Source organism: Solea senegalensis, linkage group LG11, assembly GCF_019176455.1.
Source record: "Solea senegalensis isolate Sse05_10M linkage group LG11, IFAPA_SoseM_1, whole genome shotgun sequence".
In the NCBI taxonomy this organism is placed as follows: domain Eukaryota; kingdom Metazoa; phylum Chordata; class Actinopteri; order Pleuronectiformes; family Soleidae; genus Solea; species Solea senegalensis.
In genome coordinates this window covers 12,718,551-12,735,276 of record NC_058031.1, presented here as the reverse complement: position 1 = coordinate 12,735,276, position 16,726 = coordinate 12,718,551, and the positions used below count along the sequence as shown (strand labels likewise).

General features: G+C 39.1%; 1 protein-coding gene across 4 annotated transcripts in view; it reads right to left on the bottom strand.

Annotated features, from left to right (window-relative positions):
* Window positions 1-16,726, bottom strand: part of samd11 (sterile alpha motif domain containing 11) — a 1,171,052-nt gene that overhangs the window by 472,574 nt on the left and 681,752 nt on the right. The window lies entirely within an intron of this gene.

Genomic DNA, 16,726 nt, shown 5'->3' with positions numbered 1-16,726 from the left:
GGCTCGCGATGCAGCTGCAACTGGTAGTTGCACTTTACTGCCACCTGTAGGCCATACGGTTTGTAGAGAAAATAAAGATGAGTGGGGAAATACACATCCCATAGCCAGTACGGAAAATTATAAAATAAAATAGCGATTGTTGAGAGATTGTGTGGACCCGCCGATAATCTGACCGAAGAACAAAACATACTAGAATACAGTGTACAGTTGTACTTCAGTCTGACTGCACTGGACAATATTTTCCACAAGATGGCGTCAACAGAGAGGAAAAAAAAGGGATTTGTGTCTGCTGGGCTTTTATTTTGTTATTCAGTTTTTTATTTTATGAGATTCTCTAAGGAATTTTATTGTATTTGTCCAGAACAATACGGGGAAAAATACATGATTCTATACATGCTCTTTCATTGTTAAGTGCCACATTTTTTTTTCCTCACAAGTGACATACATATTGATTATTTCCTACATTCTTTAATATGGTAGCGTTTTTTATGTTTATCCGATTGTGATATTGGACAATGGATTAATTCCAAGGTTTTCCTTTGTAAAACATTGGTGTTCTCATCTGTTATAATGCTTGTGTGTGTGTTTTGGGGTACGTTGAATTGGGTCGTTGCCATGGTGACAGTCATCCATACTTATTGTAGCTCTCTCCCCGTCTCCCCTCTGCACAATACTCACTTTTTTGGGATTATATCAGGGATTGGTGCACATTTCTCTCCCATCACACAACCTGTGCCTGCTATTCATGCCCAGAGGCACATTAATCACACTCCGGTTGACTGTTAGTGATCAGTGTGTGTAAGCTCATACACACACACACACACACAGTCACTGAGGAGAATATACTTTATGTCAAGTTACACAGCTGGATGCCCTTTAGATCTCTGCACAGTGTCTAAAGACATGTTGACAGGTAATTAATTACAATTTTGTGTCAAGTGGATGATGCTGACGTTAATTTTGAACAGTTGTAATTACACCCATTTCCAGCTGTACTTCATTTCTTAGTCACTGAAAACTATTTTAGCCTGTACATATTTAGACTAGGAATTGTGAACATAGTCACAATGTGTATCTGGCACATGCCATTAACTGTGGATACTTAATCACTGTTACGGTGCAGGAGCTGTGATTAGTCCTAGTCCTGTATATAGCCATGTGATCAAATGTTCTGAATAAACAGTTATAGATACATTAACAAATATGAATGACCACATTTGTTGTATGCATTAATATCAACCACTTACATATATAAAGGCAAGGAAAATCAAATTCCCAATGTCTTCATAAATGGGCTCAGCTCATGCTTTACTATTGCCAGCACTTTACTTTTATCAAGAAAAATCTCGGATCTCCTCTCTTTCTCAAGAATAATATCAGCATGAGAATCAAAACAGTAGCTCTGTTTACATGTGCCAAACCGAAGGTTGCTGCGGCTGGTGTCAGGACTCAGGAGGATGAGTTGTCTTTTCTGTCATCTTGTTATGCAGAGGAAACAAAAGTGCCGTCAGACAGCAGCAGTGATGCTGTAAAAACAGATGGCTGCACAGTCTGTGATCTGCCTCTCCTGTTATTACACTATTGTTGGTCTCAGTATGCCATTGCCATGTTTTGTTTATTTTCTTTTAATGCTTTAGAATACTGATAAACTTGTTATGAGCATCTTGGTTTCAATAGTCAATGACCAACTAAAACTAGGTGACTCTTAAAATGTATTCTTTTTAAATAAAAAAGGCTGTATTGATCAATCCCACTTAGATAATGGAGCTGTCTCCATTGCTTCCCCTCATTTGTCAAGTAATTGGTGCAGGCTCCATGACAATAACCCTTCTCCTCCCTTTGGCCATTTCACATAGCCTTTTGCCCCTCGTGATGATGAAGCAGTGGAGTACAATCTCCCTCGCAGATATGGACATGTGTGAGAAGCTCATGATGTCCTTCAGGGGTTATGGCCAAGTTGTCAGCTATAGCAAGCTAATGAGAAGCAACACATTTATTTTGTCATGTTCTCTTGCTTATTTCTGTCCTCTGTCACTCTCATTCCTCTCCACTCTCTCTTCTCTGTACTGATGTGTGTCTGCGGTATCTTCTTGATGTTATCTGTTCCTACTCTGTCATCCTTACAGGGTTTCTATGATCTCTCTTTTGTGCTCTTGCTTTATTTTTTTTTTTTCATTTTGACAAGTTGGCACAAACACTCACACATGTTACAGAAGGACAGCAGACTGACTAATCCTCTTCACTGCCAGCCTTGGTGACCACCCTCTTTTCCACAAAGTTATAACACCTTTTGTCAGAGGTGGCAATGATGCTATTTCTAGCCGGGTTTAATGTCACGCCACAATGTGCTGTGGGTTTCAAGAGTCAGTTTACTCTCCCACTCACCTAATTTGATTGCTACAGTTCATTAGGATTTTAGGAGTGGTGTGGCACACAGTCAGCTTGCTGAAGATCCTCCACGGGGTGCAGTTTTAGGGGCTGCATTATGCATCGCAATATGTTCATAGCTTGCTGTCACGGCAACGCTGCATACTGGGAGAGAGATGAGTTTAGTTGTCTTCCTGGAGGGCTCCAAGTCTTTTTGAAAATTTCTTGGTAGGACACACATGCCCAAGAATCACTGGAGGCTCCCATACATGGTGCCGTTAATAGGCATCATAAGCTGAATAAGGCCACAGCCATCAATGTTGCCTTTCGATGGGCTGCAGCAAAACCCTGGTCAATTTATCAACCATACAAGTCTCCCGTTAAAACAGATGTAAGATTCTCTTGAAAGAGAAAATAAGAGTCAGGCAATGAACCCTGGGCATACAAGAAGGATAGCAGTATGAGTAATGTGACAATAGTGGAAGAAACACTATTGCTTTGCTTTATTAATTGATGGTATTTGTGCTTAAATGTCAAAAAGTACACACATACACACACAGACAACATTTTATCACACTAATGCACTGAACTAGTTCTTGAGTGTCTAACAAAAGACAGCAAATACGTTTCTTTTGATGTATTGAATTTGTGTAGTGTTGTGTGTAATGGTCCATTTCCTTCTGGCACAGACATGACACATCTTCCTACTGACTCCTAGTAGTAGATAAATGCTTTCAGGCAAAAAGCAAAGATTTAGTTAGACTTCGATTTCGACAGATTTCTTTTTGTTGGAAAGAGATCTTTTTGTCACTCCCATGACAAACTGACTACAGCCCACAGTGTCCTGTCAATAACCGCAGAATCCTCATCAAACGGGTATCTTTATAAACATTGCTTAGTCTTCATGTAACACACGCTGCACACTTGCTTTGCTACCATGAAGTGATAATAGATTTTCAACTGCTTTCATCTCAGTTCTTTTGACTCTCTTCCATTTCCCCCTCCCATGGAGATTAGGGCAGGTTTTCACAGAGATTGTGTGGCAAACATAAACTGAGGTGAATAAAACTGGCTTTAGGACTAAGAGACTTATTTTTTTTTGTACTAAGAGACTTATTTTAATTGTATTTCTGGTCCAGATGTTGGATGATGGTAAGAAAATCAAGATATGCAGTAAAATCATAATTAAAAAGCCTCTTCTATTCTCCTGTTGGGGAAAAATTGCTTTGTATGTAAAGGTTTAAGTCTGCTGCTGTTAGGTGCCAGTGAATGTACAGAATAGTGAAATAAAAGTCTATATCAGGCCAAAGCATGAACCACACTTGTGCCAAAAGTCTTTATTTGAAGTGAAGTGGCAAAGAAAATCAATGTCTGTGGGAAATTGACAGACCACTATATAAAAATTAAAGGATTCTACCTTTAACACAATTTTTTACAGATCTAAAGAATAGTCTTATTCGTGCCAGTTGTTCCCAGAACTGTAAACCATAATAAAAGATCTGATAAATAATTGACCACAAAGGTCCCAGTGAACTGCAACGTTTTTTAGTCTATCAATGTGCGTGACAAATCACGGTTTAGCAAAGTGCATGCTCCACATGTGCATAATGTATGGAAAAGATCTGCAAAGAGCTGCGTTTCCTGCAGATGCTCTGTTTGATTGTTTTCCAACATTGTTGCAGCACTCATGTAGCTATAAGGGCTTCTACCCCACTTGTTCCACACATTCCATGTAATATAGTACCCAGTGGGAATAGGCAGAGGATTTGTTGTTTTGTGGGTGACTGTGTTTGTGTGTGTGTGTGTTTTGCTGACAGCAACCTTAAAGGGGTTGGCACTGAGCAACTGCAGAAAAATGAGGATAACCTTGTAACAGTTTCACTTAACGTCAGAACTGCTAATAAGGCACCTGGGTGCACGTGTGCTCACACACTAATACACAGGATTTTTTGCAGCTATCCTCTGCATTGATTTACTATTTATTTATTTATTTATTTGGACAGTCTAATCAAAATCACATCCATAACCTTAACCATAACCAGTGAATGCCTAACCTTAACCTGACCATAATTCACATCTTATCTATAACCTTCACCATATCACATAACAGTGAAATGCGATTCTGCCTCATCAGAACCAGGTGCTGGTCTTCATGACGACTACTGGTCCTGACAAGACCGTAAAAAGTTGAAAAAAGGCATTCTCACACACACGCACACACAAACTTGTTTTGTATATTGTAGTGAGGACACGTCATAGACGTTATTCATTCTTCTAGCCCCTTACCTCAACCTTAACCATTACAACCAAGGCCTAACCCTAACCCTAACATCCTCAGTCAAAATGTCCTCACAAATGTGTGCTTTTTGGACCTCACAGGGGTATGAATACAAGCACACACACATGTCTGTGTCTATTAAGCTGCTGTGAGTTCCATTGTTAGTGTTGCTTAGAGGGTAAAACAGCTGGTTAGAGAAAAAGCAGGTATCCGCGTGTCAGTCTGCATAAGGCTGTGGATAACAATTCCTCATTAGCCGTCTTCATCAGCCATTCAGCCATCAGTCTTTGGCATCTCTGGATGGGGCTTTTCTACTCCCACATGCCGGCAACTGTAGATTGATTTGCAGTAAATTAATCTGTATTATTTGTAATTGTATTCTCTATAAGACAAATCAATACACTGTCTGTACCGTATTAATTTGCTGTACAAAAGCATTTTTTATTTCATGCATAATCAATAAAATAACATTTTATAGCATTCATTTGTCAGCCCTGCTACAGTGGTGATAGTGACATCTGTCTGCATGGTATACAATCACATAAAAGTTAATTTTACTAAGTAAATATCAAATATGATTTGAGCACCACTCATTTTGATAGGTATTTAACTCCTCCCTGTGCAGTACAAAGCTGTGTACATTTGCAGAGAAAGATGAAAAGGGAAGGAATGAGAAAGTCAGTTATGGATTAAATGACTGTCAATTTCATGTTTTCTGACCTAGTTAGACGATGGATTTGTATTTGTGTCTTCAAAGTTCACATTTTAGATGTTCCCATCACATTGTTTGAGCTCTTTCAGCTTCCCGGAGGACATGTTTTTCAGCTGCTATGACAGGGCTGAGTGCAATCAGAAATTAGTAGTTTCAAGGATTTCCTCTGGATTTCTACTTGGCTCTCTGCCTAACCCACTTTTTGTTATGTGTTTGCTATCATTTCTAATACTGTGGTTTCATGCAGTGCAACAGAAAATTATTCATGCAGCTCCAGTTGGGCTGACATAAAAGACACTCTCATGGTGTTTCTCCCTGTTATTTTTTCCCAGGTTGCTCCTGTTATTGCTGTCTTTTTTCAGATACAGTATGCCTTTTGTTGTTGTTCTTATTCATCTGCCCTCAATTTTCTCAGTTCTTAACCCACAGTTTCCTTTATAACATTCCACAAACCCATATATACAATGAATCTTAATGGAATCTTGATTGTGGTGGAATAATTTATCTTCTTCTTATTGTACAGGCTCCTAACACACACAGACTGTGCGTTTACTCCAGTAATACAAGAAACACAAATCTGTTGATCTATATCCATAAATCTAAACCAAATGAATTGCTTGTGTATAGTATGTATTATAGTTCCTGTCTTACTTTTATCATTATAATTATGAATAAAAGAGAAAGTTTGCATTTTATCTCTTCTGCATGATAGATATTAATATTTAATTATCTAATTTCCTCCCTGGTAAATCTGCTAAAGGTGATAGTAAAACCTTAAAGTGAACCATCACAGTTGACTAAATTTGCATAGATTATAAAAGAGCCAGATGTCCACACATACAAAAAAACAGGAAAAGTGCTCAGGTAAACATACTAGAGTGTTTCCACCACAGATAGGGAGGCAAATGAAAAATGCTCTTTTATCTCATCCTTGGTCCCTCTTCTGTGCCCCAGCCCAGATGCCAATTTTTCAATGCTCATGCATGGCCTGCTCAGCATCAGTCACAGCGTAAACAGAGTAAACTGAGGTTAATCAGTACACATGGCTTCACCATGGACTGAGACAGCTGATGCAACGGTTTTAAAGGTGATGCAGAGTGGTCTTCATCTGACATTGGCAAGAACAAGGAATGTAAATTGAAGCTCTGTGTACAAGCACCTGACCCAGAGTTCATGACTGCAGTGGTTGCGTAAAATGTGATAAATGCAATTTATCATAGCTCTGTGGAGGTTATAATGTTCAGACACTGTGTAGAGATGCGATGATTCACCTCTTAAGTTATTTTAAAGCTGTAGTTAGTGGTGCTGTTGTGCTCAGTGTTCACTTCATTTCAGTTTATTGACACTGACTAATGCCAAACACCACAGCACTTATGACGCAGGCATTTTTGCAACGCCCGTCTACTGATCTTTCTGTTCACCTCTATATAAATGGGCAGACAAATCGTTAAAGATGTAATGCAGTTTAATACAGCACCACGTGTTAATTATCACACCACAGCAAGCACCGACAGTCATTATAGATGTTAATTAAGTCCTTGCACAAAGTTTCTATAGCTTCTATCTAATTAGCTGTTATGCAAGTGGATGTTATTCAGATGCACAGAAATGATAAACATGACTCAGTCGTGAAGCAAATGTCTGGAAGAATACGATGCATGCGCACAATTCCTCTGAAGTCTTAATTCACAGAGAAGAAGATTGATTTCCAGTAATGAGCCACAATGGTAAACGTTTGTTTGTCTTCATTAACTCATGTCTGGTACTTAACAGACTTCAAACTCAACTGAAATAATATTTAAATAAACTTGTGTGAAAGCACATCTGATTACATCACAGATTACACAGAAGGTGCACTGCAGCTCCAGTACATGTGCTGTATTTATTAGTTTGTGTTACATCCACTCAAGTAACTTGATTAATAGAAACCGGACCAAAAACAAACAAAATAAAAAGTGATTTAAAACTGTCTTGTCCCAAATTTCCAAAGTTTTGGTGCTAAAGGTTCAAAAGCAGTTTATTATTTATTTAACACAACTTAATCAAGTTCCACAGCTCTGCTCTCAAAGCTCCACACATTAACTCTGCTCAGGCACAGGAGCATCTTGAATGTAATTTACACAGGTAGAAGCACAAAAGACAAATTTCCATATTCTCCTCCACTACGTTTAAAGAGGTTTAGATCCATGTTCATCTCTCTCCATCTGTGGTGTCAGCTGACCCTTTAGATACCCACCCAGTCAGTTTGATGGTCTTTGAAGTTTCATCGTATGTACACTAGTGAAATATTTATACCTTCAGAGAGCTGAGGTCCTGCACAGGTCTCAAAGTGTTAACAAAAGATGTTTGCTTTCCACTGGGGGCTGCAGCAAAGAGCAGCGTGATTAAAGACACAGCAGCCAGAGCACTGTGGAGCTCACTTCACTGGTGCTTGGTTATGTGAAATTAATTTGCTGCTTTGATTTCTTGCTGCTTTCAACTCGTGACTGGGAATCACAATGAGCTGTATGCACAGTAGCTTCACTGTGCTGTGAATGACATGTGATGTTATCCAATTTAAGAATGTTTAATTAAGAAAAAAGTGAAAATTACACTGTCACACAGTGTAAAAACTACATGCTCCTGTGCCTGACACAGCTCTCTCCCTCACTCACTAAATTAAAGTCAGTATGTTCAAGATACATTTAATAGTTTTAGCATATTTCCTGTTATTTACATCAATATTACAATTATAAATGATTAATTATGCATGTAACCTCTTTACATGTTGTGGCTCTTACATTGACTTATGTAGAGATAGATACAGTACTGTATTTTAGTTTTCATACCAATTTTGCTTGGCTATGAAAGGGATTTTCACACAACTAATTAAAAAAATTGCACAAATTTGATCTCAGTAACTTGTTGCACCATTCAAAATCCCAAAACATACAGATTAGTTAAAATGAACACTCTAAATTGACTGCAGGTGTGTGAGTGGATGGTGTACCCGGCCTTTTGACCTACGTCATCAGGGATTTGATCCAGCCCCTGCCCCCGCAACCCTCATGTGGAGGACAAAGCCGTATACAATGAATGAGTGACCACACAGTGCATCTCTACATTGTAGTGAAAAATCATACTGAAAACCTGTTCAGATTCAGAATATTCAGCATGGAAATGACACCTGACAGTTTAAAGTAATTATCACGCTGTCAAGCAGAGAGTGCTGTGAGCACAGCTTGGCCTCCATCCATGCCCACTTAGCTCACCAGAAGAAGACAACAGTGCCGAGATGTTGGCTGTGTCTCAATCCAGACAGAGAAGATGAGATGTTGGCTGCTCACTGAGGAGGAAACGTAATTCATGCGCCGTGTGAAATGAGACAATCTCGCTCACACAGGGTTCCCATTCTTCTTCATCTCCTAATAAATTCTTGCAGGCTGTACAACGAGAAGTTAAACGCTGCCCTTCACAGTTTGAAGTCTTGAATCACAGTTCTTCCTGCCCATTGAAACCTGACTGTGGATTTAAGCCCTAAAATACATCCCAAAAATCATATATAAATATATCTTGTGTAAAATAAATATCTGTAAAATATATTTAATTTTTCAAGGTCGTTGTAGAACTAATAGTATGTTTTACGTCAGTTGTAGTTTATGTTAGTTTTGTGATTATTTATTAGTTTTGATGGACCCTCAAGTTATTATTGTTATAATGGTGGAGGAAATGGAGAGCATCAACACAGACACTGGCATGTGATGTATCTCAGGCTGAGAGACAAATGTGGGCAAGTAAAATAATGAATTCCCCTTATATGTTACTAACTTGGAATATGATTTACAATTATAACCACACCGATTTCTGATTTGAACAACAGATAAAATGTGTACAACAACATTGTATGTCAACTCTTCAACAAATACAGTCAACTCTATATTTAATAATTATTCACAGCAGGTGAAGTATTTGGACAAACACAGATTTGACCAGGTTAAATAAACCTGGTAAACCTCCTTTTCCCAAATTTTTAGTCCACAAAGGCAAATTCTTCAGAACTAAACCCTGTTTAAGTCATATGAAGGATCAGTTGAAATTACTTAGTAAGTCCCTGTTAACATTAAAAGATACAAACGCTTCAAAATAGAATCTAATCATATTATATCTCCTTTTTTTGTATTATTATTTTAGAGTGAATTTTATTTATTTGCTCTTTTACATTTGTGTCTCGTTTACAATTTACAGGCTCCATCAGGCCTGTTTACGTGTTGTTGTAATAAACGATTCCAAAACAATAAATGACTCTGCCGCTGGCATGCACAGACTTCTGGGATATGGTTGGCTGCGAAGGACACAGACACATTTTGACAACATCCGGACAATGACTCCACACTTGGGAGGATCCAGACCCTGGATTGAGACACAGCTGTTAATTGTGCTGTTTTGTGGTGAAAATAGAGGACACAAAAACTAAACAGTCCACTGAGCAGAAATTCATGAAACCAAAGCACCTGAAAAGAGATGTCTGGAAGTGTTTTTGGTTCCACGCTGCAGATGGTAAAGTAATCAACAAATCTGCATTCTTCGTTGTTGGCTAACAGCTTGTGGTCACATGGTCATGCTAGATTTGTGCAGAGGACTCAGTGAATGGCAGATATTAAAAGATGGATTTAAATATTCTATCGTCACTTCTCACATCAAAGTGATTTGTGTTAATGAAAGTTTGAAAAAATATATGATGATGATTCTGTTTTCCAAGATGCAGCATTTTTTGAATAGAATGAATGAAACACGCAGCCAATCCTGATCTACTGCCAGCACATGTGCACCACTCTCATTGTCCGCAGACAGCAGTGTTCTCATTGTCATTTTATGAGACGCAGTTAGCCGAGAGTTTTTGGCTACTGTACCGTGAAGAATCCAGTTGCTGAGGATTAGACTTAAAACACAAAGATATTTTTAGTGTGTTCTCAGGCTGAGACTGGAACTCAGACAGTAAATCGAGAAGTCGGTGCTGGGACATTTCCTGCAGAAACGATTGCAGCTCAGGACTGATGTTGAAGCTTGTAGTTTTTTTTTGACTTTCACACTTTCTTGCATTTCTCCTTACAGGCACTGAGATAAAACTCTAATACCCTCAAGATGTCATCAAGGTGAACCTCATAAGTTTTTATTGATCGCAGCAAGAAAAATCAATACAAGATGAACAATATTTTTTAATTAGACAAGGCAATACTGCAAGTCCTTGTGATGCGACGCTGCAGTGAGTTCTACATTTGCTCTTTATAGGTGGCAGATTAGAGTCTTTATTGTTTTGGAATAAATGACTCTCACCACTGACTCAACTCCCACCATACTTTGTACAAATCAGCAGCAGCTTTCACCGTGCTGGAAAAGCTAAGCCCACTGAACAATGAAATTATTGCTTGAAATGGCAGCGCTCAGCACTTTTGAAAGGGCTCTTAGCCTTTTCTCTGTGTCCATTTTCTTTGATTATGTGACATTCTCTGAGACAGTTTTCATGCAGGCAGGCAGAGGTCGAGAGTAGCATAAAAATACCCTTAAAACAAGAGCTTTAGGATAGCTGTTATTCAGTGTGATGTGCAAAGACTTGCTCAGGCAACATGTCACTTTTGGTGTGTTTCCACCGAGTGCAACAGTTTGGTATGATAAGGTATTATTAGGAATAATACCAAAATAACTGGCTCAAACGGTGCAATTTTTCTGGATTACTGAATTATTATTGGATTATTGGATTTGTGGTGTGCACTTGTGGGTGTGTGTGTGTGTGTGTTAATATTCAAATATATAATATTTTCCGGATCATTATATATTCGTTGGCTGGTGCCAATCTCTGCTTACATGGGGCGAATTGTGGGGTACACCCTGGACAGATAATGTGGTTGCCCAATTAATGCTGAATGAAGAACAAGCCCTCAAGAGAAGACTCACTTAATGAGAAATCTGTCTTTGCTTTAATGTTTTCCTCAAGGCCAGCGTTTCTCGTTGTGAATAAGAACTAGAGGCGAACAGTGAGATAGCAAGAACACAGTTTTTTTCTTCCCTGTTTCACTTTTCAGTTGAGAGAAACTTAGCTTTTGCAGTTGACAGAGTGCTGAAAAGGTGCAGTCCAGTCTCTCAATGACCTTGAATATCCTTGATGTTTTCGGTGCATCAGATTTTTGGACTGATTCATTGACCTGCATGCTATTGATTACAACAATATGAGATGCAATCCGATATTCAGCATCTCCCACTGTCATGCTATGCTGCCATGTGGACCGTAGACTATTTTAAGAGCGGCACGCGATGACATTAATTATTCATATGGACGTAGAGTGCTTGCTGTTTGTATACATTTAATGTAGATTAGAATGTGTTTTACTGAGCCTGAACTGATCATTGTTTTGCTTGTCGTGTGTGCTTTCCCATTACATTTAAATTTGGTCCAGTAACTTTTTAAGCAAAGGAACTGTCCTCTGCAGCCGCCGGTCACTTCATCCATCACCAAATAAAATGTAAAAGGGAGAGGAGCTGCACAGTGAGGCAGTGACATGTCATGAGCCTGGATGTGTGTCCCTGCCTTGAGGGACAGAGACATTTATATTGAAACACAGGTTTGCGAGACAAGTGCTCCTGAGAGCAAGCAAGGAAACTCGCCTGTTAGTGATGGAGCTGAGACAGGAACCTCTCCATGGAGCACTGCTGTGCATTGCACCTGCCACCAGGTCAATGTCTATGATGTTTGCCTGTGTCATTGAATACCTATTAGCAAGTGACATTACATGTCGTTGGCAGGGAGGAAATGAAATCACACATGCAAATACAGCACACATATATATGTCAAGTATTTTAATTAATAATCAAATAATGTAGCAGTTTAAATTGGAATAACCAAAGAGAGTAAATTCTACTATCACCATTAAACTGGTGTTTCTTAATGGAATGTCAGGGATTAGCTGTCAGAATCATGGTTAGTGTCTTCGCTGACCGTATGATTGAAAAGGCACTTAGCCTCCTGTTGTGAGTCCTCCAGGGTTTTTCATTGGAGGCTTTTTTCTAATTCTCTACGCCCTCATGTCAGCATGAGAGTAATGCTTACACTCTGTGTCAGTATATGCTTAAATACAAAACACTGGCTTATAGGAGCGCATAAATGGAACTGTGTGACTGGAACTGAAGTAGTGAAAAAAATATCGACAGTTAAAAGAGCGGAAGAAAATGTCAGTGAAGTAGAGGTCTCAGTCAGAAATGAAAAATCTGTCAGCTGGGCAGGTGAAGTGAGAGGAAAAAAAGACACGTGACGGACAGCAGGGAGAAAAAGGACAAAGTTTGAAAGATGAAGCGGGTGGGGAAGTAGCAGTGTGAGATCATTCATTCATTCGTTCATCGGCTACTATTTTTGATAGTTTCTCCCTTTCTCTCACTCTCTTCATCGCTCTATGTTGCATAAAATGTTTGCCATTAAGACAAAAATGCTCTTTCAGCTGTCCATGTCGTTTATAATTTAGCAGACTTGTCCTGTTCGGCTATACTTCAGAGAGTGTGTGCTCTTTCCAGTCTCTGTCCATGGAACAACCAGGAGTGAACCTGCCAAGTACTGATGATTTCATTTGAGATCAAGTGTAGCCTCAAGTGCTCTCAGGGTGGAGTGTCTAATTAGATCAATTTGACCTTTGGGTATGGAAATCGAACCTCTGTTTTAGACTACGGACTTATAGATTTTTTTCTGGAAAGACACAATGTGAAAATGAAAATGATATTTACTTTGCTTAAGTGGGAATACATCTGTCAGCTTATAAAAAGGCCAAATAAGATGTTTATTGCTTCCACCAACAAGCAGATCCCTATTTAACCTTGATGTTAATGGATCAGTACAGGTTAACAGACCCGAGATTCACAGCTGCTGTCACATCCTCACTTTGTTCTGAAAGACTAAACACAGCTGGTATCTACAGCCCTTTAGTGGTTCTACTCCACTTTGGTTGCTGTCACTGTCTTTTCTATCCGGTAATTCAAACATAGCAAACTAAATTGTCCGTAAATACCCTCCAGGATGACACGCAACTTTTTCCAAGGTTGATTTCCCTATTTAATGTACAGCACTTTGTATATTGTAATGTCATGATTAATACAATTTTCACACTATCGTGTTTAGATGGGTCTTATATTAGCTACAACAATAATCTGTCATAATTGTCCAACAATGAGTTCAACCTGTGCTCGGTATCTAATGTCACTGGCCCTGTTTGTAAAATGATATGGACTAAGATGTTAGTTAGTAATCAGTATGCGCTGAGGGAAGATACTAATCTCTTTCCCTTGGGTAAGACCACATTGTTAGCTTTAAAGACAATTAATAGACAACCTTGAGCTTAGCATGTATTATTCATGTGCATTTGCTTGCAACACTTCTAGAACTAATCACAGTCGCGCCCTGAGAGTGCAATTTTACAGCATGAAATTACCACACATGGAGCTGGGATAGCTCAGTTGGCAGAGCCAAAGGGCAGAGGTTCAGTTCCACCCACAGTCCTTTGCTCTGAACCCAGCCGTGGCAGGGTCACATCCAGTGCTAGTGCCTGGACATTTATCCGCTCTCAAGCCTGGAGAAATTGTAGGCTTGTATCAGGAAGGTAATGCGATCTACATATCTCTGCCAAATCACAGATACGGATAAATGCTCCCCTGTGGCGACCCCCCAAAAAGGTCCTTTTTTGAAGAAGAAGATGTAATTACAGCAGAGGAGAAGAGAAAACTACGATTTAATCCATTCAAAAGACATGCAGGATGTCAGGGCCGAGACGAAGACTTGACCGGATAAAGTGTTTCCTAGCAGATACTTTAACTGCATTGGGATTATCCGGATCCTGTATGTGGGTGCGCACGCACACATTTGTGTACACGTGTGCGGGTTTTAATCTGTGTCCTCATTTGTCAGTAAACCAACATGAATCCAGTTGCAATTTTATTCCTTCTCAAAAGGAATTGCTCAATGTGCCGTCCACTGAGGTTTTTATGATTTACAACAAAACGTGATGCCAATAAAAAAAGAAAAGAAAAAGAAACCACAGTGCACTGGTTCATATGCTTTCAGTGATGAATGAACATCTATAAAACAGAGACCATCTTTATTTTGCTGTGTGGCAGAAATATGGCCCCATATAGCTATGAAAAACAAGTCAATGAAAAAATGGAACAGCGATGACCATCTGCATCATGACATGTACAAATCAACAAAGTATATTTAACACAACTGATGGAAATAATGAACAATAAAGCTCCAATGGTAGCTTCTGCAGCCTTAGTTTAAGTGGAAAATGTTACTAAAGTAATGATAATAATGGCACATCAAATTTTATAGTGTATTTTAAATAAACATTACAAAGTGCTTTACATGGTAACAAAATAAATACAATTAAGCAGCTATAAACCCAGCAAATAAACGAACACAGTAGTGCCCCCTCATATAATTCTAATCGCAATCTGTGTATACTGTGCTGAAGCTGACCGGAGTGTCAGGCACAGAAATACACATGCTGTTTCCAGAAATTGAAAGCCACAAACTGGAAAGAAGTGGGTCAAAAATATTCACCCTTCATTCGATCATTGTCTACCGCTTTATCGTTCACATGAGGGTCGCGGCGGCTGCCGGAGCCAATCCCATTTTAGGGCCAGCACACTGAGAGGAACATCCATTCAATCTCACATTCACACTGGGCAATTTAGAGTGTCCAATTAACCGCTGCACGTTTTTGGAGGAAACCAGAGTACCCACAGAAAACCCACACACACCCGGGGAGAACACGCAAACTCCACACTGAACACACAGGTCGCAAACCCGGCGTCATCCTCTTCATTGTACTGAAAGACAGGGAAAGCCTGAGTCTATACTGCAATTGAAACAACATATACCTTTATATGTGTGCATGATGTCTTAAAGCCATATGTACTGTATAACTTGGCTGGACATCTTAAGCAAGTTCATGTTTTTCTTTTTACATTATGAGAAGGAATTCTTGTTATATTATGGAAATAATCCCTGTTGCAAAACACTGACCCTAAGGTTAACACTTTAGTCACCGTCGTAGTCACGTTCCAGCCCCACCTCGACTGGGAATGTTCATGTGTTTTAAAATATGTATAGATCTTTGTGAGCATTCAAGCAATCTCCTGAAACTAATGTCTGAATATAACATGGATATATACAAGAATAACAGTCCTGACAGAATCAAGTAAAGAAATGAGAAAATGAATAACAGCTTGTGTCATGAATATAAATCCTAAGTGCTCATGATATAAGCTTGGACATTACTGCCAAGCCCTTGGCTTCCTGAACCGTGAATATGTACCAGCCTGTGTGAATGAAAATGCACTAATAAAATATTTATTTCCTCAGATTTTCATTTATTGTGCATACTCATACCCCGATGATACATCATGAATTAAAATGCATTTAATATCACACACCTCTGAGGGACTTCTTTGCCCGTAGCAACTTCAAATGAAACACAGCAAGGAAGCAAGACAATATATTACTCTCTTCCGTCACCCTTTGTGCTGTCGACACAACATACTTCAGAACACTTTATATCCTGCTGGGTCCAGAAGGATATAGTGACATTCTTGACATTCTTAGTCTCGAAGCAGCAATATGATAATGTGAAAAATACAGTTTTGTTTCATTTCACGTTGGCTTTAACTGACAAATGTACCCTGGTTTTCCTGGTTACTTTGTGCATCCCATATTTCTCCACCAAAGCAGGGGCTTTCAATCTGCAGAGTCGAGTCTCCCTCTTGTAGACTTCTCCGAGATGCTGTCGCTGCTGCGGCTGACACTGTCATATGATAAAAAAGGGCATCTTCCGTGCACCCTGGACACTAATAGCTAAGAGTTCAATCGTTCAGCATTTAGTGTTTACGCAGCACGGACCTGTGCCGTAAGTGCACCCATGGTAAATTGCCATGGGAATAACTTACAACTCCTTTTATGGACATCCTGTGGGTGTGTGTTTATAGGTCACACATTCAGGCTTAAGAAATTTTTTTTTTTTCCCCCGTCTTCTTATGTGTTGTTGAGTCAACGCTATAATTCATTTTATATCGCATTTTTAGTAGTGATATAAAGTAGCAATAATTGTGAAGAAGTCACATAAAATAAACAGGTTTTTTTTAACTGCAATGTTTTTTTTTTCAAATTTCCCAAATTTAATCCACTTTTAAACATTTTGAATACTTTTTGCTCAGCTATACCTATAGCCTCTGTATATACTGTACATTTAACATAGTAATGGAAAAAGCAGCTGCAATTCTGTGTTCTAAGGGTTAAATTTGGTTTGAAGGGGAACTTTACATCCCCTGTAAAGATTTACAGTTCGAATTTGTATTTC